Source organism: Alexandromys fortis, unplaced genomic scaffold (genome assembly GCF_014885135.2).
Source record: "Alexandromys fortis isolate MF-2015 unplaced genomic scaffold, M_Fortis_MF-2015_v1.1 scaffold_27, whole genome shotgun sequence".
In the NCBI taxonomy this organism is placed as follows: domain Eukaryota; kingdom Metazoa; phylum Chordata; class Mammalia; order Rodentia; family Cricetidae; genus Alexandromys; species Alexandromys fortis.
Genome location: NW_026067952.1, coordinates 7,689,032 through 7,714,717, shown reverse-complemented (window position 1 = coordinate 7,714,717; position 25,686 = coordinate 7,689,032). Strand labels below are relative to the sequence as shown.

General features: G+C 38.4%; 1 long non-coding RNA gene across 7 annotated transcripts in view; it reads left to right on the top strand.

Moving 5' to 3' along the window:
- The window catches only part of LOC126507024 (uncharacterized), a 42,854-nt gene extending 17,621 nt beyond the window's left edge, over positions 1 to 25,233 (top strand). For all 7 annotated transcript variants that reach the window (XR_007593397.1, XR_007593399.1, XR_007593398.1 and 4 more), the window contains 4 exons: positions 7,672 to 7,738; positions 11,457 to 11,662; positions 11,814 to 20,264; positions 25,092 to 25,233. This is a non-coding gene — a long non-coding RNA (uncharacterized lncRNA). The remainder of the gene's footprint in view (positions 1 to 7,671; positions 7,739 to 11,456; positions 11,663 to 11,813; positions 20,265 to 25,091) is intronic.
- Positions 25,234 to 25,686: the final 453 nt, after the last annotated feature.

Here is a 25,686-nt window from a genome sequence, read left to right as displayed (position 1 = left end):
TTTTGGTGGAAATCATTAACTTATAGATCAATGATTCCCAATGGTCCTCAAATCCTCAAATAATATGAATACAAATAAAATTCACTAAGGTCAAATTGCTAAAAGTAAGTGTGTGTGTGTGTGTGTTAGAGAGAGAGAGAGAGAGAGAAAGAGAGAGAGAGAGAGAGAGAGAGAGAGAGAGAGAGAGAGAGAGAGAGNCAATGGGTCCTTTTCTTTGGAAACAAGAAAAAATAAGATAATACAAGAAGATATCAGAGGCTAACTGATATACTTTCAATAATCTTATACCCCGTGAAACTGTCCTTGTATAGTAGAAATAAAATAAAGATGGCTTTGGGTTAGCATTTATTTTGTAATTCTTCACCAGCAGGAGGAATAAACATTTTCCAATTCAACACAAAAATTATAATGCTACTATACACATAAAGAGCAAGTAAAACTATAAATAATTATCTCTTAAGAAAACAAATTCATCAATTCTTTTACAAGTAATCAAGTAAGACCGTGAGATGTTCTACTGAGTAAAGAACTTGTGACATAAATGTGAGAATCAGAGTTTGAATCCCCAGAATCTATGTAAAGCTAAGCCCAGCTGCATGTGTCTATGATCTCAGCACTCTTATGGCAAGAGGGGAGATTGATGGAATCTACATCTGCGGGGTGCTCCCCTCTGGACCCCGGATTGGTCACAGACCACACCCAAACACCAGTTTCCAAGCACAAACCAAACACAAACAGATCCTTTATTAAGCAAGACGAAGAGACAAGGTGGCTAGATCTGAAATGGGACAAAACAGCAGCAAATAGCTTTGCCACGTGTTAATTTTAAGAGGAAAAAGGGAGCGGTCTGTATTGGAATGAGCTAGGATGTGTTGATAAGCTCTGATTGGGTATTTTAATTGGGTCGGTCAAAATACTGAATTTTGAATATTGAATCTTGATATTTTGATAGTCAGACCTTGGTGGTCAGTCTCAGGAATCAGTCAGAAGCCAAATAATAGAATAGACCTTGGTGGCTAGTTTTAGGCAGGTAATCTAAAAGTTTAGCAAGGGGGAGAAATGTAAAACTTATCAGCACGTGTTTGCCAGGCTTGGGCCTGTGTTTGCCATGCTCGGGCCGGCTAGAGCCCTTCAGAGATAAAGACAGGAGACTCTCCAAAGGCTCACAAACCAGATTGATTGGTCCACGCAGTCACAGCCATCGAGATACTGCATTTCAAACAGGGTAGAAGGTGGCAGTCAATACATAGGTTGTCTTCTGACTTTCACGTGCTGCTGTGGTCCACATGTGCCCACACTCACACATACAAACACACACACACACACATGCACATACACTTACAAATACACATCACACACATATATGTACACCCACATCTTAGTTAAGATGTGGATTCAGTATCAGGCAGGTCTGTTTATATAAAAGATGTAATATTCATTTAAAAGTTTAAAAGTGAACAAACCCAATAGAAGCCAAAATATGTTGACTATTATCTCAATCTAGGAAGAAAAACCCATCAGCTAAACTAGCAGCAATTCAAGGATTTGAAAATTAAGAACAGGAAACAAAGCTTTAAATTTTGGTACATGTTATTAAATACCTTTTTATTAATTAAAATTAATTCATTAAATACTTTCTCCTAAAATTGAAAACAAGACAAAGAAGTTCACTCCCATTACTTCTATTAAATATTGTGCTAGAATTAAGAGCATTAAAGCAGAAGTATTGAAGAAATAAACACACTAGCAAATTAACTAACTTACAATAGTATAAAAATATACACAGAGAATAACAGGAAAAATATTCCTTTTAATCCTTTAAATCTATATGTGGAAAAACTGAGATACCTAACATAATTTGAGAATTTAAAAAAATAAAAACTATTTACTATGCATTTAAATATTATGTTGACTTACAATAGTAACTTAAATCGCATATAGAAACATGAAATGTTAGTAGTACTATGAAAAAATGTAAGTGTTAGTTATATGCAGATCCCCTTAAATAAACTCAACAGAGGTAGAGAGCTTAAGTAAATAATGAGCTACAGCAGGCTCAATAACATGAACAGAACATCGCAAAGATGTCGGTTTCACCCAACTACAACTACTCTACAAATTCCGAGTGATTCTGAATCAAATTCTGAAAGGGTTTCTTGTAAATAATGACAAGCTATTTTGAAATTTTGCAGAATGCCACATGGTCTGAAATGGCCAAAGAATAGTGTGGAGTAACTTGGCATTCATTTTGAAAAATTAATGCACCTCACTTTTTACCTTGTGCGCAGAAAATAATCCAAAGTAAACCATAGCTCTAACTGTTAACACCAATAAAATACAGGTAGAAGAACCTGACAGAGATTAGTTGTGGTAGAGGAGCAGCCAAAGAAAGGACACAAATGCGGCCTTATAGAAGTGAGTAGGTTGGACACAAGCTAGCAAAGGTGTTGACATATTTATCTGTCACAAATTGGCATCTAGAACTCAGGAAGAACTCCTGAAACTCATTAAGAAGAAGAATGAAAATCAACTTTTTAAAATCTGGGACAGTACTTGGACAGATACCTCAACAACAAAAAACACAAATTGCCAAGAGCACATGAAAATTATTTGAGATTCTCGGTCATCAGGGAAACAAAAATTAAAGCCCCTGTAAGACTCCATTACATGTTCATCAGGGCAACTGTAATTTAAAAAGAGTAACAGTGTTTAAATAACCCATCTTGGTGAGGATGGGAGGCAATTGGATCCGTCCTGCGTTGCCTGTGGGAATTTTAAATAGGCTGACAATTTCGGAAGACAGTTTGGCAGCCCCTTCTGAAGTTAAATATACATTGAGCAGATGACCTTGTAATTCCATTCTAGATGTTTATCCAAACAAACTGAATATATATGCCTAAACAAACACCTCCAGTACTTTCTATTGTAATTTTATTGTTACTGGGCAAAGTTGAGACACAGTTCAAATTTTCTAGTAGAAAGGTAGATAAATAAATTGTGCTATGTTAATATAATATAATAATGCTCATAAAAGTAAAATACTATTGATATATGAAGCAACATATAAACATTTAGCCAAGGGAATAAAACAAACACAAATCTTGCACACCATATAGTTCAATGCATGCATGTCTAAATCTAAAAACAGTAAAGCTATTTTAAAGTAAATAAAGACAGATTCAATTTTTGCCTGGTTCTGGGGCAAGATAGGGAGACTGACCTAAAAGAAGGCTTAAACGAACTTATTGGCTAGGGACACAGCTCAGTTGGCAAACTGTTTGCAAGTCCTACATTCATTCTCAGAAATCACACGAACCTGGCATGGCAGCTCATGCCTATAATCTCAGCATTTGGGCGGTGGAGGCAGGAAGATTTGAAGGATAAGGTCTTCACCTACTATGGATACATAGTGAGTTGAAAGCTATCCTGGGATAAATTGAACCTTGTTTTTTAAGAAAGAGAGGAAGGAAGGGAGGGAGGGAGGGAGAAAGAGAAGAGAAGAGAAGGAACGAACAGAGGGAGGAAGGGAGGGAGGGAAAGAAGGAGGAAGGAAAGGAAGGAGAAAAAGGAAAAATGTGAGGGGAGAAGTGAGGGAGAGAGAAGAGGGAAGAATGGGGCAAAACTTCTGGTATGAATCAAGCACAAAGCCAATGGTGTATCTTAGTTATAGTGGTTGTCTCACAAGACCTACCCTAAAAATGGGAATCTTTACTTTCATGCAAATCAAACTCGGCGGAGTTCTTAAGGGGGAGGACTCTCACAGATAATATACTTTTAAATTAGGGTCAAGACAAGATTCCCTTCCGCCATTACTCTTTGCTGCAGTGTCTGGGAGCCTTGGAAATGGTAGGTAGGAAACGATTTAGGCCCAGATATGAGACTTTAAAAGCAGAAACAAATAAGGTTATTCAACAGACTGGATGATTTAATTAGAGTAATCTAAAAAGGGGCTGTAGAAGAATGTAACAAAGCATAAAAGAACTGAGCTTCAAGGTCAAAGAGAAAAGGTTAATAGCATTCCTAAGTTAAAATCAAAAGTAGGCTATAAAAAATACATGAAGTTGAAAAGTTTAAAAAGAAAAAAGTCACTTATTGTTACCATTTTCTATGAAAAAAGCACACATTTGAACCAGTGACAAAAATGTTATCAACTGAACATGATCAAGAGTTTCAAAGATCTTAATCTTACAGAGAAACTTCAGCAACTTTGTCACGATTCACTGAGGTCCAACATGAAAAGAGGTAGCCCTTTACAAATCAGTAGGAAAATACTATTTTTTTTTTTTTTAAAAAGGAGTTTTGTTATTTCTATGTGATAACAAACAACAAAAGAAATCAGTTTTACAAATTCCTAAGCTGGAAAATGAGCAATTTTAGAACTGTGGGGGAAACATCTTGGTAGAATTATTACTGCTATTGAGCACACCAATGGTATTGGGGCCACAGGGCTTCTGCACTTTCTCCCTCAGCCTGAGCGGCTCTGTCTCAGAGAGTGCGGGTGCTCTTACTGCTCTGAAGGGCTCTGCTGCTGTGTCAGGGTTGCAACATGGGCCTCTGAAACCATGAGGGAATTCTCTACCCTGCTCAGAAGCAGATAGACAGAGACCGAGAGAGAGAGAGAGAGAGAGAGAGAGAGAGAGAGAGAGAGAGAGAGACAGAGAGAGAGAGAGACAGAGACAGAGAGACAGAGAGACAGAGAAAGGGGAAACACATGCATGTGTGGAAAGGAATAACCACGAACAGGAGTAGGTTCTCTCCTTCCCTGTGGGATCCAGGGACAAAATCAGGCTGCCAGTCTAGGCTGTAAGCACCTTTAAGTGCTGGGCCATCTCACTGGCCCCAGCAGCAGCTTTCTTAATGACTTTACCTGTCTTCTCACATTCTGTCATCATTCATAAATTTTATAGTGCGGGAGGCTTGCTTGATTCACAGTTGCCCCCTGTAAATCTAAAGAGGGCATTTTGCTAAATACAAAGAAAAGAAAAAGACATAGGCATCAATTCTCGTGAAAATCGAGTTACAAACGTTAGTATTTTCTGGCTAGTTTGATGATTTGTTGTTACTGTTGCTTTCGGTTTTCAATGTTTGTAATTTTAATTTAAACAAAGGATAGAACGAAAGATGAGAAAGCTGTTTTCTATAGGGAAACATATTACTGTTGTCTGCCTGGTGCTATCCAGCACATTAAAACATGATACCAGGGAACTGCATGGATATTTTGACAACTGCCTAAGAAAAAGTTACTAGATACGGTTTAGGAAAATCTACTTGTAGGGAAATAGAAGGCAAAATGCAACTTAGGAACATATATTTTATTAAAATTGCAATACCCAAAAGAGAAACTTAATGTAAAGTCAACCAAAGAAGTCGCTTGAAAGTTTGCAGCCCTCACCCCCATTTGCCCCCAAAATTCTGTAAAGCTAAACTTTGGAAGGACTGTTATTTTCAGAATCTAACGATGCAATAAAATAAAATGAAAGGATAAATACTTGTCATGCAGGCATAACTCCAGTTCTCTTGGGAAATAAAATACATTTTCAAGTCACTTCCAAGGAAACCCACCAGGGGGAAACTGTCAGAAAACTACTTGATATGTGGCTAGACCAAGACCAACCACTTTTTCCAAATGGCAGAAATGATCATATTTTCAAAGAACCAACAATACATATGTTCACACACAGAGAGCAAATCCATCAAAACTCTGAACAGAACAGTAAGCCTCAAGGCTTAAGATGGGAACTTCCAGTGAGTGCTGGGTGAGCGAAGACTACCGCCATGAATGGGCGAGGCTCTGGACAAAATATCTAATTGCTCCATCAATGGACAATCTGATCACACATGGTTTATATTGCTAGCAAAATTGTGCAGTGTACTGAACTTGGCTTTTAATCTATGGGCTATCTAAAGCTAAATATGTTGTAGAACAGCATTGGAAAGCTTTTGACAAGGCATTAATATTTCAGTTAATCATTTGGAAAAGTTATCTTTTAATTAAATCCAATCAACTAATAGTGATGTTTTTGAGCCTCACAGTCATTAGAATTAAAAACACAACTTAAATTACAAAACATTTAATAATTAGAAGATAATTAGGATGCCCTGTGGTTTTTTTATGTAAATAGGAAACTCTACTGCAAATTTCAACTTTGACTGTGACAGTGAGCAGCGTAAGAAAAACATGTTTGGTGCTATTAATCACGTCTCTACTGCAGTAGAGTTTTGTCATTGCTTATTAGAAAAATTAGACCTCTTTTCCTCACATCTATCTGTGGATTTCCCCCTCATAAGATATTTCTCTTTTAATAGCCAAAGTATCTTAGATTTATGTTAACTGTTGGTGTTTAAATCATAATTATACCAGCTCATTAAATTAATTAGAAAATTCATTTTGTATTGTTGATGTAATTTATCTAATTTAGAAATTAGCTTCACTTCAAGGCTAAGGTTCTCTGTTAAGAGATTATGGAGCAAGCCTGCTGCTGAATTCAGGTGCAATTCAGTTGGAAGTAACTGAGTTGTTAGAGAGGGAAAAATATTCTTGGCTTTATAGGAATAAATACAATTCACAATGTTGATATCATAGTTATGAAATTTTATGTGCCAAATAACATAATTTCAAACTATGCAAAGCAAAAACTACATGCAATAAAATGATATAATGTGAAATAAAATTATGCTAACAACTTTAAATACAATATTCTATGTATAAGAATTATCATGTGGATGAAAATAACATTCGCTTCTAGAACATTCTAACAACACTGTTTAGAGCAGTGGTAAATTTAAAAGGGATGACAATAGAAGAGTTATTAAATCATTATAAAATCAAAAATATAGAATATTAGGCAGTCTTTAAAAATGTATTCTGAATGACATTTAGAGGTGTGAAATGATCATTTAGAGTAGTATCAGGATGATTTTAATCACAGCCTTTGGAAAAAATTTAAAACTATAGTAAACTAAGAATAAACTAGACAATATCAAAACACCCAGAAATGATAGCATGTAATAACCATACTTCTGCATGAACAAAATCAAACTGTCTCTCTCTCTCCCTTCTTCCCTCCGTCTCCCTCTCTCTCTTCCACCCACCCCTCTCTGCATCTGACTCTCATATACATTCACTATACTGACTCCATTTTCTTTGTTTTCTTGTTCTCCTGCTGACAAAATACATCACCAAATAGGTGTAATACATTATACATGGATAGTCTGTTGTATCTTTTCAAGGGAATCCCAACACAAAATAATTTATGTGGCTGTTTTGTGGGTTTTTTCAGATCCATAACATACTATATTATAGTGAATGACAATCACTTTGTTAATTTTTTATTCAAGATTCTCATTCTATATTCACTGGAAACAGCACTGGGTCACATAAAGACATTCCTATACAGGCATAATATATACTTTGGTTATATTCGTCTCATGTTTTCCTCTTTATCTCCCTATCTTATTTTCTCTGTTTCCTGGAAAGTTTGTTTCTAATCTCACATCATATATACATAAATGATTTTCTGTATTCGCATGAAAATCTATAAACCACAAATGAGAGAAATGGGATATTTGTCTTTCTGAAATTAACTTTATTTGTTTACTATGCTTCTGACCAATTGATTCGTATCTACAAACTTTAGCTGAAGACAATTTCTTTCTCTTGCGTTCCCAAAGCCAGGTGTGAGGAAGAGCGATGCTCTGATGTGTGAACATCTGTGAGGTGTGACTTGGAGTCCGTGGGGTAAGTACCAGAGTCGCACAGCTGGGTTGTGCGGTAGATTTTTGGTCTAGTTTTGTGAAGCACCTCCACAATGGTTTCCTCCGTGTCAGGACTAGCTTGCATTCCCGGCAACAGTGTACAAGGGATCCCTTTTGTTCTCATCCTGGCCAGCACTTACTGTCCGTCCTCTTAGCATCTCTGATTGGGCTGAGTTTGAATCTAAACGTACTTTTAATTTGCATTTTTTCATTGCTAGCTATGTCTATTAGTCACTCACAGTTCATCTTTTGATAACCATCTGTTCATCACTCCATGTATTGATTTGTTTGATTTCTTGTACTTTAGTGTTTGAGCTCTTTACATATTTTAAAAAATTAATCCTCCATCGGATGTGTATTAGTAGAGATCGTCCCCCACTCTTTGGGCTGTCTCTTCACTTAATTCATTGCTCCTCTGCTATGAAGATGCTTTCGAATTTTGTGGGAGCACATTTGTCAATTTTGGGCACTGTTCCTGGTGGACAGGAGTCTTATTTAGGAATTCCTTGCCCCTACCTGTGTGGTCAATGATTTTCTCTGCTTTTTGCTTGAAGACATTCAGAATTTCTAGCTTTGCTTTAAAGCTTTTGATCTAGAGTTGTTTTGAACAGGGTGAGAAGTAGTGACCGAGTTTTACTTTGTTACATGTGGCTATCCAGTCTTCTCACCATTGTTGAAGAGCCACACAGATGGCTGTAACAGTGTGGGCTATAGATGAGTCTTCAATTCTATTGCACTGATCAAGGTACCTGTTTTGTTCCTTGGTAGCCATTTTTCTTTTTGACAAAATGACGTTTCTGATATCCGGTCCCATTGGATTCTTAACTGTAGATGTAAACACAGGTGAGAATGTTTAGTAGTTGGTTCCTACGCCTGGTCTTTTCGCCCCCACTTTCTACCCTCAGCCTAAACTGCAGAATTCTATTTCTATTATTTCTTAAAAGAATTTTCTAAGATGTCTGCTTCGGATCAAAACTACTCAGCCTTAAGGGATGGGTCTATTTTACTCTATCTATTTTCACTTTTCTGGGTCAGGCAAACCATTTGTCAACATGGCTGGGCTACCACAGTAGAGCATGAAGGGTCTTTCCCTCACATCATCCCGTGTCTAGTCACGTCACACCTCACTCCTTTTCTCCATCCCAACAACATAGTACGGATGCTAGTGCTGTGTCACTTTTCATTTAACTAGCGGGGCTGAATCGCTGAAGAAAACTGATGCTCCTCCTGCCCCACTAGAATTTGGCAGTGCAATACCTTATCAGCTTTGTATTCCTCTCCTCTATCCATACTGGAATGCTGACTGCTTTGATCTCATGCATGTCTTGTGCAGGCCATCACAGCCTCCATGAGTTCATGTGTGCAGAGGGCCTGTCATGTCTGGACAACCTCATTTTTGCACTTATTCATGACCTCTGGAATTTATAGTCTTTCTGCCCCTTTTCTTAAGTGATCCTGAACCTTGGTTGAGGGATGAGGTGTGATACAGATGTTCCATTTGTTGTGGGGCACTCCACTGTCTCTTTTTCTATGTGCTTTGACCAGTTGTGGGTCTGGGTATTAAGCAACACAGACTGCAAAAAGAATCGCCTCCACTGGAGGCTGAGAGCTGTGCCAATCCACAGCTATAGAGATAAGTATTTAGGAAGCAGATTAATGCTATCTATGTACTATGCTTAGCAGAATAGTGGTAATAGATTTTCCCCTAGGACTTATTCCTAGTCAGCTACGGGGTCTCGTTTCAGTTAACAGCACTTTTGAACTGTCTTGCGTAGGTCTGACATTAGAACTTTATTATATTTTAAAATAGAATAAAAAGCCTTCCTTAATCTTCTGTTTTTTTTTAAAGCTAGTTGTAAGAGAGAAATTCTGTTTTTCTTCATTTGCCTAAATCCGAAATGTCCTAATGTAATCCTGGAATGCTGATCTTTCTACAGTGACTTCCTTTTCTCTTTGGTGGAATACTGGATTACTTCTGCAGATTCAATGTTTTCATTAGTTTTCCCCAGTTTATACACACACACACAAACACACTTGGCGTTTTGTGTATATGCTATCTCTACTTCCACGTTACCTTACGTTACCTTTCTCTGTCCTCCTGCTTCTCATTAGTTCTGTTTATCCCATTTTTCTCAACTTGCCATTAAATGATCCTAAAAAGTTTTCAATAAGAATTTCATTTTTAGTTTAGATTTTTTTTATTTTTAATTTTAATTTGCTTTAAGCCCTCAGTTATTAACTAATTGGTTAATTTTAAGGCTGTACCCACATAGCCCAGGCCAAGCTCTGACAGAACTGCTTGCTGAGTTCTTAACACTCAGTGGCTCTTCTAGCCCAAGGTTCTAAAGCCCCTCCACCGACATCCCAAGAATATGATCAGGTCTGTCTCAGTGAGCCCCCATTTTCCTGGTACCAGTTTCTGCCCCAGTTAGGGTTAATATAGTGTGATGAAACAAAAGCAAGTTGAGACGCGAAGAGTTTATTTGGCCGGCACTTCCACATCACTGAATGATGGAGGTGGGTCTTGTAATAATAAAGAAACTGCCTCGGCCCTCATAGGACAGAAAATTAGGTAGGCAGAGTAGACAGAAGAGAATGCTGGGAAAAAGAAGCTTAGTGGAAGAGTCGCCATGATTCTCCCGCTCCAGACAGACGCAGGTTAAGATCCTCCCTGGTAAGCCAGCTCGTGGGCTACACAGAATATTAGAAATGGGTTAGAACAATATGTAAGAGCTAGCCAATAAGAAGCTGGAACTAGCCGGGCCAGGCAGTGTTTGAAAGAATACAGTTTCCGTGTAATTATTTCGGGCATGAGCTAGCCATGCGGGCGGCCAGGTGCCGGGGACGCAGCCCCGCCGCTCCTATTTCAACAACTGAAGGAAGTAACAGCAGGAACTCAAAACAGGGGAATGCCATTTCCTGGCTCCACGTGGCTTGCCCAGCCTGCTTTCTTATAGAACCTAGGAAAACCAGTCCGGGGTAGCTTCACTCATAAAGGGATGGGAGCCTCACCCATAACGGGATGGGGCCCTCCCTTAGTAATCACCAATTCAGAAAATGCTTTCCATGCTCGAGTACAGCCAGATCAGATGGAGGCATTTTCTTAATTGAGGTTTCCTCCTCTGAGATGACCTTAGTTTGTTGACAGAAAACTAGCCAACGCAGCCACGTTGCACAATTTTGACATATAATTTCCCCTTCTTTAATTTCTAAGTACTTAATTATGGTCTCTCCCTTTATCTGGTTTGTAATGTTCACTGTTTAGCAAAGCTGATGAGGTTCAGAGCTTTGCAATTATTTCAGAGCTGTCAATCAGCTGATTTCTTTCTGCCCCCATAACCTGTGATTCCACCAAATGGCAGAAATGATCACTATGGGTTCTGCTACGGCAGACCCTGCAACAGCCCTGGTAAATAGTCATCAAATTGTCAGATCAATTTATATGTCAATTCATTAATAAATTTATCCATGAATTTGAAGTCATTTAACAACTACTTTCCAGCCTTCTGAAGAGAAAACAAGGAATGTCCTAGGTGCTTTGGTTGGCATACTGGATAATGTTGGGCCCTAATGATTGGGGAAATCATATCTATTTAATAGTAATTTGAATGTAAATCACTATGTAGTTGAAACCTTTCCCTAAAATCATTTCCTATAAACTTTTTCTTCTTGTCATTTTTTTCTTCTTGGCAACACCTGAGAGCCTCCTATAAATGAATGAAGCAGAATCATCTGGAACAGTTAACAGGATGGACTGTGGATGCTTTCAGCCTTTCCCTTTGCATGGAAGTACCTGTCCGACCATTTCATTCATACGGGGTCTGTCTTCTGCTCTGCTACCATTGTAACCATCTAGGCATTCAGATTTGCGCCATCTGGATACAATCTTCGATGAAAAGAGATGAAGGTAGAATAGAGATGAGATGGGGGCAGAACTCTGATATTTTGTTCAGAATTACCAACTGATGAGAAAATACTCTGTTTAAACAACATATTGCTGCCTCTTTCAATGCTTCCTGTGGGATTTTGTTGACTGTTTTCCATGTGGTTCCTTGTAGATTCAAATAGGGTGAAGATTGGAAGGTAGACACACATAATATACCATTGTTGGTGAAAGATTTCCATTTGCTTTCAAACAAGAATGAGTGGTGAACGAGAAGACCCTGATTCCTGTCTGAGATGAAGAAGAAGTCACTCCTACACTGTCCCTTATCTGGAAATGAAGAAGGAATATGTCAGAACCTGTTTACATCCTTCCCTGATGGGAGCTGTGATCCATCACTGTGGATCTCATGAAAGCTTTGGTGATCTCAGAGACCTAAACTAGGTCCTCAGAGCCTCCTCTGGGCACCGGGGGTCCTGCTTGTGCAGGCAAACAATGAGAATGAATATAAGAAGAGCTAACTGCACATTTCCACTGCTTCTGTTTCTTGGCTAACTTGCAAACGTTGAAGATTTGGATATCAATGAGTTCTCTTGCTTAAGGAGAAGTGGTGAGCGAGCAGGGGCAGGGCTGATCTGTCCACACACTTTGGTCACCAAGAGAACAAACGAGCCTCTTTGGGATACAGTACCAAATCATCTCTCTGGCGTTTTAATTCTTCCAAACAATAAATCCTGCCATCCTTCTGCATCGCTTTTAAAGACAAACTTATAAAATGCTATTTTGGAGAACCAAATGAGATCAATTATACCCAGCAGGAATGATATCTAAATAAGTTGTTCTAGTTATGATTAAAACTTTCAGTTGAGAGTTCTGTACGCTCATTAACAGGAAAATGGCATCTTACCCTATAAACGTGAAATTAGAGTAAACTGGGCCATTTAGCTGACATAAATCATTTTGTATCATTGCTGTATTTAGAAAATTGTACACTCCAAAATCTTCCTATTGTAGGAATTTATTTGGTGGGTAAAGTGCCATTCACCTTTTCCACAGCCTCACCCAAAGAAATACACCGCCTGGGTAGTTAGAGAATTCCGCACTTTAAAGGATACAGTTGATTTAATGAAAGCCACTTTCTTTCGAAAACCATGCTTGTTTTTCTATGGATGGTTTTACAAACAGCATGCTATCTTGGCAATTTAAAGAAATCTGCTAATTTAATCACATTTGAACTCTGTTAGCATTGTTTCTGTGGGTTTTTTTTTTTTTTTTTTTTTTTTTGTCTTACAGTGATGGCTTTATTCTGTAGATATCTTAACTTACTCCATGCCTGTGTTTCTGAAACAGAAACTTATGGGCCAGGTAAATAATAATGAGCAGGCAGGCTCTGCATTGGTTCATAGCACTTGGGCTTGGGTTCTCAACCTGTGGGTCACAACCCCATTGGTGGCTGAATGACCCTTTCACAGGGGTCAAATAGCAGATAGTTTGTCTATCGGATAGTTACATTACTATTTATAACAGTAACAAAATTACATTTATGAAATAGCAAAGAAAATAATTGTATGGTTGGGGGAGTCACCATAACATAAAGAACAGTACAAGAACTTGCCTTAGACAAGTTGACAACCACTGATTTAGAGTCTGGGAAGCTCTAGAAAGGTCCGTGAAAGAGTCAGCATCCTGAAGCCTGTATAGTGTGCATGAAATAGCAGAAAGCACCTTAGCAAAGAGGAGAGAGAGGAGGAGGCAGAACTGGCCTTTTTTTTTTTTTTATCAAGAACCCTCTCTGAATGACAGAAGCAGTCAAGGCTTGAGGGCTGTGTCCTCGTAGCCATCCCCAGAAAGCCCCCACCTTTTCATACTGTCACAATGCTGATTAAATTTTAGTAGGAGTCTTGGGGAAAAGGTCAAACAATAACACAAGGAAAACAGGAAAAGGCTAAAAGATAGAAACTATTAGTATTATTGGGGGGGGAGGATTTTTCGAGACAGGGTTTCTCCATAGCTTTTTGGTTCCTGTCCTGAAACTAGCTCTTGTAGACCAGGCTGGCCTCGAACTCACAGAGATCTGCCTGCCTCTGCCTCCTGAGTGCTGGGAATAAAGGTGTGCGCCACCACCACCCGGCAGAAAACTATTATTGTAGACTCATTTTGACCCTCTACCCAAGGATAGTTTGCACATGATTAATATAATATAATATATAGTATAATATAATATAATATTGTATTATTGTACTGTAGATTTCTCACATTTTATTAATTGGGGATATACTTTATTTATCTATTGCCAATCCAAGAGTGATTTCTAGAGTTACACAGCGGAGTACTACACAGGGGTAAAAAGTAATGACATTTTGAAATTTGCAGGCAAATGGATAGATCTAGAAAAGACTTATTGAATGAGGTAACCCAGACCCATAAAGACGAATATAATATGTACTCACTCATTAGTGGCTTTTAGACATAAAGCAAAGAAAAACAGCTTATAGTCCACAACCCCAGAGAACCTGAACAACAAAGAAGACCCTAAGAGGATCTACGTAGGAAGGAGAAAAAGACAATATCTCCTAAATAAATTGAGAGTGTATGGGTCATGGGGGAGGGTAGAGTGGGAGAAGGGAGGGAGGAAGGAAGCAGAGGAAGATAGCTCAATAAAAAACAATAAGAATCTTAACATAAAAAAGAGTGATTTCACTCAAGGGAATTGAGTGTATTATTTCAACACTTTTTAATGAATGGGGTTTAAGAGTTTGGAATAGGGAATGGCACTGAGCAACTTAGACACTAGCTCTGAGAACGGATCCATAGCTGGCTGAAGGCTTCCGTTCCTGTCTTAAAGATTTCTTCCACTCATCATCAGTTAGTTAGTTCCCATTGCATGGCCCTTTCTTGTGTGATAGAGGGAGGCATCCATAAACAATGTCTGTCTTACCCAAACCATAAGATGGCCCATGTCTCTCCTCAATAAATTTGGAGCACTCCTACATTATTGGGAAGAGTTGTATTTTGAACTTCGAATTATAATAGCAAGAGTAAAACACATTAAATCTGACAAAAATATTCATTCCCAGAAGAAATTGCAGAAGATTTATGATCTTTATCTACACTGGTTATTGAAATTCATATTTATTTTGTCCTTTGGGCATAGAGTTATTTCAACTAAAATAGCTTATTAATTTAGAGAATTCCAATTACCAGCTTTTAGAACAGATCTACTTTGTAATTTATTAACTTTGATGATTGATATATCTTCCAAAAACCTTCTTTAGTAATAACTATTTAAGCTTATGGCCTGACATACTTAAAGGAAAGATTGAACTAAATTTTAAATATTAGAATTTACTTAAAGAGAGACCATGGTCTACTTAATATGTTTTTCCTTAAAGTGTGGTGAAGAAAAACTAGGATCAAGATGTTCAGTTCAATATGGTCAAAAATCATCGTGTTTGTGTCTGTGGTGGGGGTGAGGGTGTATATGTGTACACTCTTGGTAACTATGGAAACAAACGAAAAGGTCTGAATTGGGGAAACATTTACACAATGGAGAAGAGAGGAGGAACTCGCCCTAAATAAGGAAGTTGCAAATGAAAAATGAAGGTATTTTGAAGAAAAGCAAAAATTGAGCCAAAAATATAACTGTCTAAGATTATTATGGATGATATACATTCACACATGTAATACATATGATTGTAAAACAGTTTCTTGGGTTTTCTAGGCATTAAAGAAAACATATATACCTCTATGTTTTATTCTTCAGTAATCTTACATCCAAATTTTCATATCTATTACCTCTTGCAGTTGTCAAGTCCTTCAAGACACACAGTTCTGAGCATGATTCTGAACTCAGCTTTCCAGTTGCTAACCTCTAGCTTCCATTTGCCCTAACTCCTTGAGTTAATCATCGCATTTAATCTCATCTTTTAAAACCACCAATACAAACTAGTTAAGGAGAAATACTGTGTGCCTTCATGTGTGTCTATCTAAATATAGCATATAGGACTTCTAATCAGCAATAAATATCATACTTATCTTTTCTGTATGCATATTGCATATTATTATAATAATGCATTCCTATTTCTTCCTACATTTGAAGAAGAGCTAGCAGCTCCAGCGGCCATTTAGGTCTTAGGAGGATGTGTAGGAGGATGTGTCAACTCCATCTATATCAATAGACTCTGAGTCTTCTTTGACGCTACCAACAAGCCAATATAGGCAAAGCCTCAGACTGAATCTTGCAGAATAGACACTGAGAGAAGGCTGTGTATGTCATAGCTTAGTTGGAACATGATACCAGGAAGTACAGGGAAGGCCAGGAAGTGAGAGCACACATCTATGGTAGAACATGGGGCTGATGGTCAAGGCATGCATCAAAAGTGACTACTTTTTCCAAAATTCCCACTTGTTATTGATTGAAGACTGTTTCAATGAACAAAGTGTTTTTAATGCTTGCAATCTGCCCTATGGAGTTGGGGACAAATCTGACCTCACTTCCATATTTGAGGCCAAGGCTATGGTAGGAAAAGTCAGTATTTAGGGAATATGAAAGAAGCATCAGCCATGATAACTACCAATACCAATACAAAGACAGGAATAGAATTTGGAGGAGTGATTTTCTTAGTACTATTTGCTAGCTTGCATTAGTTGTTGTTATTGTTTGCTTCTGTTTTTTTTAAATAAGAGCAAGAATAGAGATTCAAGAGGACAATGAAATTTCACTGTGACTTTCTTGATTGTCAATTATATTCTTAGTTTAATTAACATATTCATATTTTCATGCAGGAATATATTTCAAAGTCAAATATAAATGACATTTACACTGCTGCTGTGACATATTCCTATAGATTTCTTGAGACCTGGTCTCATGGTCTCTTGTAGACAAGGCTGGCCTCAAATTCACAATGTAGCGGAGGATGATCATCAACTTCTGACCTTCCTGTGTCTAACTCCTAATTTCTGGGATCACAGGCAACCATACCAGGTTTTTATGCAGCGCTGAGGATCAAAAACTGGATTTCATACATGTTAGGCAAGCATTCTACCAACGCAGCTACAATCCCAGCCCTACACATCACCCCCTTTTATTATTATGTCTGGAGAGGCAGGGATGGTGAAACATCTTGTAAGCCAGGAAGAAAAGAGAGCATGTGGGATGAACGCTTTACCTCCTACTCTGCAATTCCTTTTTTCTGTAGTTTCTACTGAGTACAGACAGCCTAGTTCCATCTGGTTCCTGTGCCCTGTAACACTTTCAATATTTGAACCTTATCTTCTGATATAAACTTCGGGCTAACTTTCCTCCAGGCCTTCTGCCCTGATCCCTCTGTATTTCCAATACTCAGCTGCTGTCAAACTTGTGAGAAATAAAAGATTTTTTTACAGATCCTGAGCAAAGATCACAGACACGAACCTAGTTTAAAATTACAAAATCGATATTTTTAAAAAAGGAATGAAAAACCCCAGGAAACCTCCAGGTTGTCTAAAAAGTCCTTAGTTCAAAGGTAGTAATTCAGGGATGAGGCTAAGGATCTGAGTGTCAATAGAATTCTGGGTTTGATAGGAAATGAACGATCTTTTTCATGGTGGTTTGGGACTCTTTGACTTTATGACCATTGTACAAGGTGAAAGTGTGGGTGAGGGTGTTGGGGCTAGAGAAAGAATGTGCAGAGGAAAGTTCATCTTACCTCCCTCTAATGCAGGCTCCTTATTTTCTTATAGAAGAAAATAAGCAAATTAACTTTATTATAAAACTCTCAGCAGTTTAGACAAAGATTCTGTTTAATACAAAGCTAAACTGGTAGGAGCTAACAGAACTGGTTGAATATAGAAACCACTGGGTTCTGCACTTTGAGGATATTAGCATGTAGTCTTCAAGATTTTGCAGAAAGAGTGTTGCTGTGCAGTTGGTATGAATTCTTCTAGAACCGACGCGATGCAAGGCTCACTATTCTAAGAAAATGAAAATACATTGATGTGTCTTCCTATAGAGTTGGCTCAATTTTGTCTTGGACCAGATGGAATAGTATTGCTAACACAGACTACTTGTTTCAGAATATTATCTTCCTCCAGTCTTTTGAGTGAGTTCCATGAGTCAACAGTCCACCATGCTAGCCCTACCTGGCGAATTACCTCAGACTCTGTTCTCCAGGCAAATCTTTTATTCTTGTAGAATTTGAATCCCTGTTCTGAGAAATTGTTATTTTGTTTTTGACTACCCAGAAACCCAAGTTTTCACAAACTCTCAACCCATTCCTCAATGGGAATCTTGCCAGGGTGGGCAGCACCAATGTCTGGAGATTTGCCACTACTAGGTCATCCTTGAATATGTTCTCGGGCTCTTAGCATCTTTTCCCTAGGAGCAGTCCTTACAAACCAGTTACTCAGAATTCTTTATTGATAAATGTACAGCTCCTGGGGAAAGTCCCTCTGTTTCTAAACAGAGCTATAGGCAGAGTTTTCTAATCTAACATATACTTTCAGACCTAGGCCAAACATAGCTACATTTGTTCTTATTTTAATATTTTTTTACAGTGCATAACAAAAAATCCCACTTCAGTGAAACCCACATTTTAGCCCTAGTGGATAGATTTTGAGGTGGTCCAGCAGTACTTATAGGAAGGGGCAGCATCACTGAAGCCAAATAAGGAGAAGCAATAAGTGGGCCGTGCTGGGAGTGGAGCCTCTACTGTGTCAGGAGCCCTTCAGCAATCCTGGTTCAAGAGCACAGGGTCAGGGGAGACATAAAAGTGTGGCTGGATTCATGTTGAGGTCTTTGATTCATTTGGACTTGAGTTTTGTGCATGGGGATAGATATGGCTCTATTTGCATGCTTCTATATGTTGACATCTAAGCACTGGGCCGAGTTCCTGGAGCCCAGTCATAAAGAGGAAGGAGCAATAATATGAGCAAAGGGGTCAAGACCATGATGGGGAAACCCACAGAATCAGCTGACCTGAGCAGGTGGGAGCTCACTGACTCCAGACTGACAGTTGGGGAACCTACATATGACCGAACTAGGCCTGCTGAATGTGGGTGACAGTTGTGTGACTTAAGCGGTTTTGGGGGCCACTGATAGTATTTATCTTTTTTTTTTTATTTTTTTTTATTGAGAATAAGAAAAAAAAGTTTCCGCCTCCTCCCAGCCTCCCATTTCCCTCCCCCTCCCCCCAATCTTCTCCCCCTCCCCCTCTCTTCTCCCCCTCCCCCCACTCCTCTCACCCTCCCTCTCCTATCCAAAGAGCAGTCATGGTTCCCTGCCCTGTGGAAAGTCCAAGGTCCTCCCCCCTCCGTCCATGTCTAGGAAGGTGAACGTCCAAACTGGCTAGGCTCCCACCAAGCCAGAACATGAAGTAGGATCAAAACCCCTTGTCATTGATCTTGGCTTCTCATCAGTCCTCATTGTTCGCCGTGATCAGAGAGTCCGGTTTTATCCCATGCTGTTTCAGTCACAGTCCAGCTGGCTTTAGTGCATGAACTGGCTTTTTGGAGCCCATTCCCTGTGGAGTGATACCTTGCTCAGCCTAGATACAGGGGAGGGCCTTGGTCCTGCCTCAAGTGATGTGACAGATTTTGTTGAATCCTCATGGGAGGGGTGCAAGGATCCTAGCAGGAAAGGAGAGGGAACTGAAATTGGTATGTAAAATAAGATTGTTTTAAAAATTATAAAAATAAGATAATAAAATAAACCTTTAAGCAAAGAGAAAAATGGGGTGATATCCTTGGTGGAAGGCATATACTATTAAACCAAGATTGGGAAATACTGTGTCAAATATTTGCTATTTATGCCTAGGACAGAGTCAGCATAGATTTCTCATGGATTCACCAGGGCACAGATGCAGCAAGAAAGAATATATATTCTTTTGTTTCTCAGAAAACAGAGAGATCATATGCCTTCCTTGTCCAAGACAGATGAGTTTCCACTTGAAATCTCGGGGTTTTCTGTTTTTCTTCTTACTTTCTAACATGCCTCACTTTGGCCTAAGCAGGACCTGGTCAATCCTTCAAATGAGTTCAACTCAATTCTAAGCATAACCATTAAAGTCTTAGAATGAAGATAATATTCTTCCAGACCCAGACTAAACTGGCTTAGTTTTCAGTATATCAAAGTAACCAAGCCTTGTCAAAAGTTGTTGATCACAGAGGCTGAAGAGCCTAAGAGCACTTGCTGCCTTTGCAGAAGACCAAGTCTGATGTGGGATTTCTCTCTGTATGCTATAATTACCATTGATTAATAAAGAAGCTGCTTTGGACCTATAGCAAGGCAGAACTTAACTAAGTAAGAAAACTAAACTGAATGCTGGGAGGAAGAAGGCAGAGTCAGAGAGAAGCCATGTGGCCCCACCAGAGACAGACACCAGAACTTTATCTGGCAAGCCACAGCCTTATAAACACAGATTAATGGAGATGGATTAGTTTAGGATATGAGTTAGCCAGAAATACACTTAAGATATTAGCCAAACAGTATTACAAATAATATAGTTTCTTTGTGATTATTTCAGAGTTGAGCAACCAGAAATGAACAAGTGGTCTCCTACTACACAAGTTTCCAACACATACGTGACAACTAACTGGAATTCCATTGCAGAGGCTCAAAAAACCCTCTTCGGGCCTTTTTGAGTATTAGGTGGGTATATGGTACACATATATACATGCAGGCACATATACATGAACATATTATAAAAATAGACTCTTAAAATTCTTAATTGAGAAATGAAATATAATATATTAATGTTAAGTTTAATATATACATATGCAGAATAATACTTCTAAATGTTTTAATTGTATAGTTAAAAACTCAGTTGCACTGACTACAAGGTTATAGAATGCAGAGGAGTTTGATCTGGGCACGTGATCTGGCAAGAGAATACAAATAACTGCTTCTACAGATGTGTCTGTGAGAACATGCCACTGAATGTAAACATAGTTTATATATAAATGTGTCAAAATATGTGCAGAAAGGAGTGCAACAACACTCAGCTCAGAGTGTACATATACACATGTACAAACACATGTTCTTTCCACTGCACATATTAGATTTAACATTTATATGTGAAGAAATAAGGCTGGTGCATATAGGATCTATTTATGAAACCACGTTAGCAATGTCTTTTTCAGACTCCATTTTGAGATTCCAGAATAAATGCCCTTTCTTGTTAGAGCTGAAGCTCTAGCCAATTTTGCAAATGGTCTTGGAAAATTGCCCTCAGAATTGACTGTCTCTGGGGAAGGCTTACTGGTAGAGAAAGCAGAGACACAGGGGAGTTTCCAAAACCCAGAAGATGGCAAAGGAGGAGGCAGAATGCTAATGTGGAAAAGGTGGCATCAATTTCTCTTTGACCAGTAATTCTATTATTATTAGCAACCGTTTCCACTTGTGCGAGGAACAATTTTGTATTAATCCAATTTAACTCCCAAAAATTGACAAAAGATCGGGGCCTATATTACAGGCAGTCCATTGTGGGGAATTTGTTCCCACTTAGGAACAAAGATTTTCTCTTTTAGAATCTGAATGCAATTGAGTCTAACTCACCAAATATCTGGAGGTCTGTAATGTGCCATCTTCTATACTTCCCATTTTATTGTATGATTAAGAAGATGAAAAGTTACCAAGTCAAAACTATACAATAGGTCAGCCAGTAAAGACCTGAGTGATTAATTATAATCTGAGATAAGAGGAAGATCATGTTCAACTATAACAACCAGGAAAGAATCAAGAGGGAGAAATAATTGCAAACTGACCCAAAGAGATGGTCAGATCTTCAGTGCAAAGAGAGCCTTGAAAGAACTCATCTGGTATAAAGAGATAATCAGAGACAAAGACTTGGAGGGCCTTGTTATGGGGGTGCAAGATTCCATTGCTAGATTAAAATTATCTGGGAATATATAAGGGAAATATTCAGAAGACTGGCTTGTTCAGCAAACTTCATTCCTAACTGTTTTCAAAGAAATTTACCCAAAGTCATGTAAGATATTTACCGGTGACCCTATGGTTTAAACAGTCATTGAGTCTTATTAGTAAATAAATTTGCATGAAAAGGATCTGAATAATTCTTCTAAGGAAGAGGGGAAAAGGTAAATAACAAAAATGAGCATGCCACAAAGTTAATGATACCAGCTGAAATTACTCTACCATCAAAGTCACACTGGTGTGTAGTGTTAGATAAAACTGAAGGAATATGACTCAAGTGTTCAAATAAGTAGTGTAAAACAATAGTAATGAAACAAAAATAGAGAAAATAAGAATGAAGAGGTAGAAACAAAACAATTAAAATAAAATTAACCCCATGTCTACATTATGTGTCATAGAAGGAAGAAAGCAGAGGATGGATGAATGAATGGATGGATGGATGGATGGATGGATGGATGGATGGATGGATGAATATGGATGAAAGCCTCCTGAATTATATACCATCAGATATTAAATAAAAACAATATTTTACTCAGCTTTGAAACATATTAGATACAACAATGACTGTCCTGGAAAGATACACCTACTAGTTCAATAGTAGCTTGAATGTTATTGGAGCAAGAAAAGATTTTCTAATTGACTCTAAGGCTGGCTTGACAAGATGAAACTCATACACGGCACTATTATGGGAATAAAACTTGTGGTTGGATCGGCCATGGGCTCTAGAGGAAAATCCACTATTACTCTTCTGATAAATGGACACAGTATTTAATGAGTACTAATGATTTATGGCTGCACTGAGATTAGTATGTCTTAACCCTCATCAGAGAAGCTTCTCACAGTAGATGGCAGTTGACATAGAGCCCTCAACTGGTCAAGATGCAGAAAATAAGAGACTATGGGAATGCTTAACCCTAGGCGGAATGCCATATCACACCCATTACCCCAAAGCCAGAGATCTCCCCAGAACTTGGAGGAGGAAGTATGAGAGACAGAGGTGGGGCTGACTGAAAGAAAACTCTTTTCTGGGTCTAATATGTCAGGTGCACATATGAACTTGGAGGAATTGTGACAGCTTGCACAAGAACTGTGTGAGGTCAAGCCAGAGAAAATCCCAGCATGGACCGGGGAAGTGAGAACAAAGTCCCGCCCCTAACTAAGGAGCTCTTGACATGCATAGCTGCTAGGAGCTTCCTCACCTTCTCTAAGGGTGTGACTGCTCCTGGTGATCACCTATGCTCAAGCAGGCACTGCAACCAATAGTATTTAGGCAGCACAAATTGAACTTAGTGGGTGTTAAAGAAAAACAAGACAAAAATAAAAACAGGAATTTGGGTGAGTGCGAAGGAAGAGGTGTATCTGGGATGATGTGGAGTGAAGTGTGAAAATCAAAATACTTTGTATAAAATTCTCAAAAAATTAATAAAATATTTTAAAATTATATTTAAATTTTAGTTAAAAAGCCATATAGAGACAATTGAAACCAATGACTCAAGAATACATGTTTTATTTATACATATATATTTAAAAAAACTAATTCTGAGCTAGGTCAGCATTGGAGGCTCAACAAATATCAAAGGATGAAAAGATGACATTATTTAAATTGTATTACCAGATCATTTTGTTGCTGTGTTAGAAATCAATACAAATATTAAAAAATGATAATGTCTGAAAAGAGAAGGCTATGTCACTTGGGGGTCAGAGAAGAAACCATAATAAGAATCAGAAAGTATAACCAAAGAGTTAAACGCTGCTAAGACAAATGGGATTCAAAGTCAAATTTATAGGAAACTCCTGGCCCTGTGTTCATGCTCTATTGCTTTCTATGCGAGTCGGTGTATAAATTAGAAGAATGTATGGATATTTGCAGGTTGGTGTTCAGTGTGAAAGCTCCGTGTGTTAAATAAACCTAATGGAAGGAGGAGGAAAGTGATAGCAAGAGAAAAACTTAATAAAACATTTCAAGTATAAGGATAACCAACAGGAATACAATCGGGTTTTCTGAAAAGTTGAAAATTAGACACAGCCTGGAGGGGGGGGGGGCGGAATAAACAAGGTACATGATAAAGAACAAGACTGGAGTTTGGGGAGAGAGTAAAAACGAAAGACAGGAAAAATTTAGTAATTTTAAAAATAATTTGAGCTGTGTATTAATTTACTTACTTATTTATAATTCTTTGAAAATCCCATACATGTGTACAATGTATCTTGGTCATAGTCCCCCATCCCTCTCCTTAAAACTCTCTTCATCCCCTCATCTCCCTTCTAACTTTCTATATACTTCTTTGTTAATTACATTTCTTTATTTATTTTACATACTGACCACAGTTTTCCCTCCCTCCTCTCCTCCTCTTTCCTCCTGACTCCCATCTACCCATTCCCCCATTTACTCCTTGTCCGTAGCCATTCAGGAAGGTCAGGCCTCCCATGGACATGAATAAACATGGCCTCTCAAGTTGAGGCAGGACCAAGCTCCTCCCCCATATCAAAGCTGGGAGAGTCATCCCAGCATGGGAAATAGGTTCCCAAAAAGCCAGCTCACCTGCCAGAGACAGGCCCTGATCTCATGACTGGAAGCCCCACAAACAGACCAAGCTACACAACTGTCACACTCCACAATGGTCAGTCTTATGCAGGCTCCCTAGCTGTTGGTCCAGAGTTGGTGAGCTCCCGGAGCTCAGGTCAGCTGTCTCTGTGGGTTCCCCCACCATGATCTTGACAACACTCCTTTCCCACCCTCCACCCAACTCTGCAATTCCTCCTCCCTGTCTTTAGCAGGATTTCCAGAGCTCTGCCCAGTACTTGACCATGGATCTTTCCACATTTTTTTTTGTTAATGTAATTATTGAGTACAATTAGTGTTTTGATTTGAGTTAGGGTCACACTAAATAGCCCAAGCTGGCCTCAAACTCATACAAATCTGTCTGCTCAGCCCTCAAGTGCTAATATTACAAGTTGTGAACCACCATGCCCAGGAAGTTTAGAATATGTAAATATGTGTTTTAAAGCAAAATGTCTATTTCAAGTTACTCTAACTAACTAGAGATTGCAAAGCCTGGGTGGCTCATGACAATTAGAGAATAAAGGAATAATTTATTTTTAAAACATTAATTATTTGACCAATAGTGAAAGTACACAGAAATAATTACAAGATGATAACATTGACTACTTAGAGGATGCAGCTTATAATAGTTAAGAAACACAAGATGCATTTACATCATCCCATCCAGAAATAAGAAATATAATATAATAATAAAACCAATGATAATCAAACCTATTAAGATAACATACCTGGGGAAAGTTCTTATAAAAGATGTTTGAGAATTTTACTGAAAATGTAAACACATTTTAAAGCAACTGGGGAGAACCAAGATGAATGGAGAAAACGCAGGTAGTTATAACAGCTCCACGGAAGAAATGTGACATTCTCTTAGATGACAATAGATTGAAAAAAAATATTTTAAAGTATTTTTCTATTAAATATAAGAAAACAAGACTCAATGTCTGGAAATATACTTCCCTAAAATTATTTATTTTATCTAGAATAATCAAAGATTATTAGAAGTGGAGAGAAGACTCCTTGGTTAAGAGCGCTTGCTGCTCTTTCAAAGGACCCAGATTCGGTTCCTTGCACTTACACAGAAGCTCAAAACCATCTGTAACTCCAGTTCCAGTGGGTCTGATGCCCTATTCTGGCCTCCATGGGCACCAGGTATGTACATAATACATATACATTCATTCTGGAAAAACACTTATACACGTAGAAAAAAGTATTAAAAAAATGGGCATAAATGAGACAAGCATATGTAAGTTCATCACAACCAGATAGAAGATGCAATGAAGCTGACCACTAAAAAATATTAAGAAACAAACCTGAACCTTTCTGTAGGAGTGAGGGTTTATTCACTGGAACATGAAAAACAAACTGTATCAGCAGCTACACCACTGAGGAAAATAACATTTCTTCCTCAGTTAACCCCACAGTCAGGAGGCTGAGTCAGCAACTAAATGGCAGGAAGTTGTAGGGAGGAGCCAGGAGGAGAAGGGTATATAAGGAGGGGCGAGATGAAGCAGGAGAATTCTTTGGGAGATGCGAGGAGGTGAGCTAGGTGAGCTGCTTGCTATTCAGCCTCTCTGG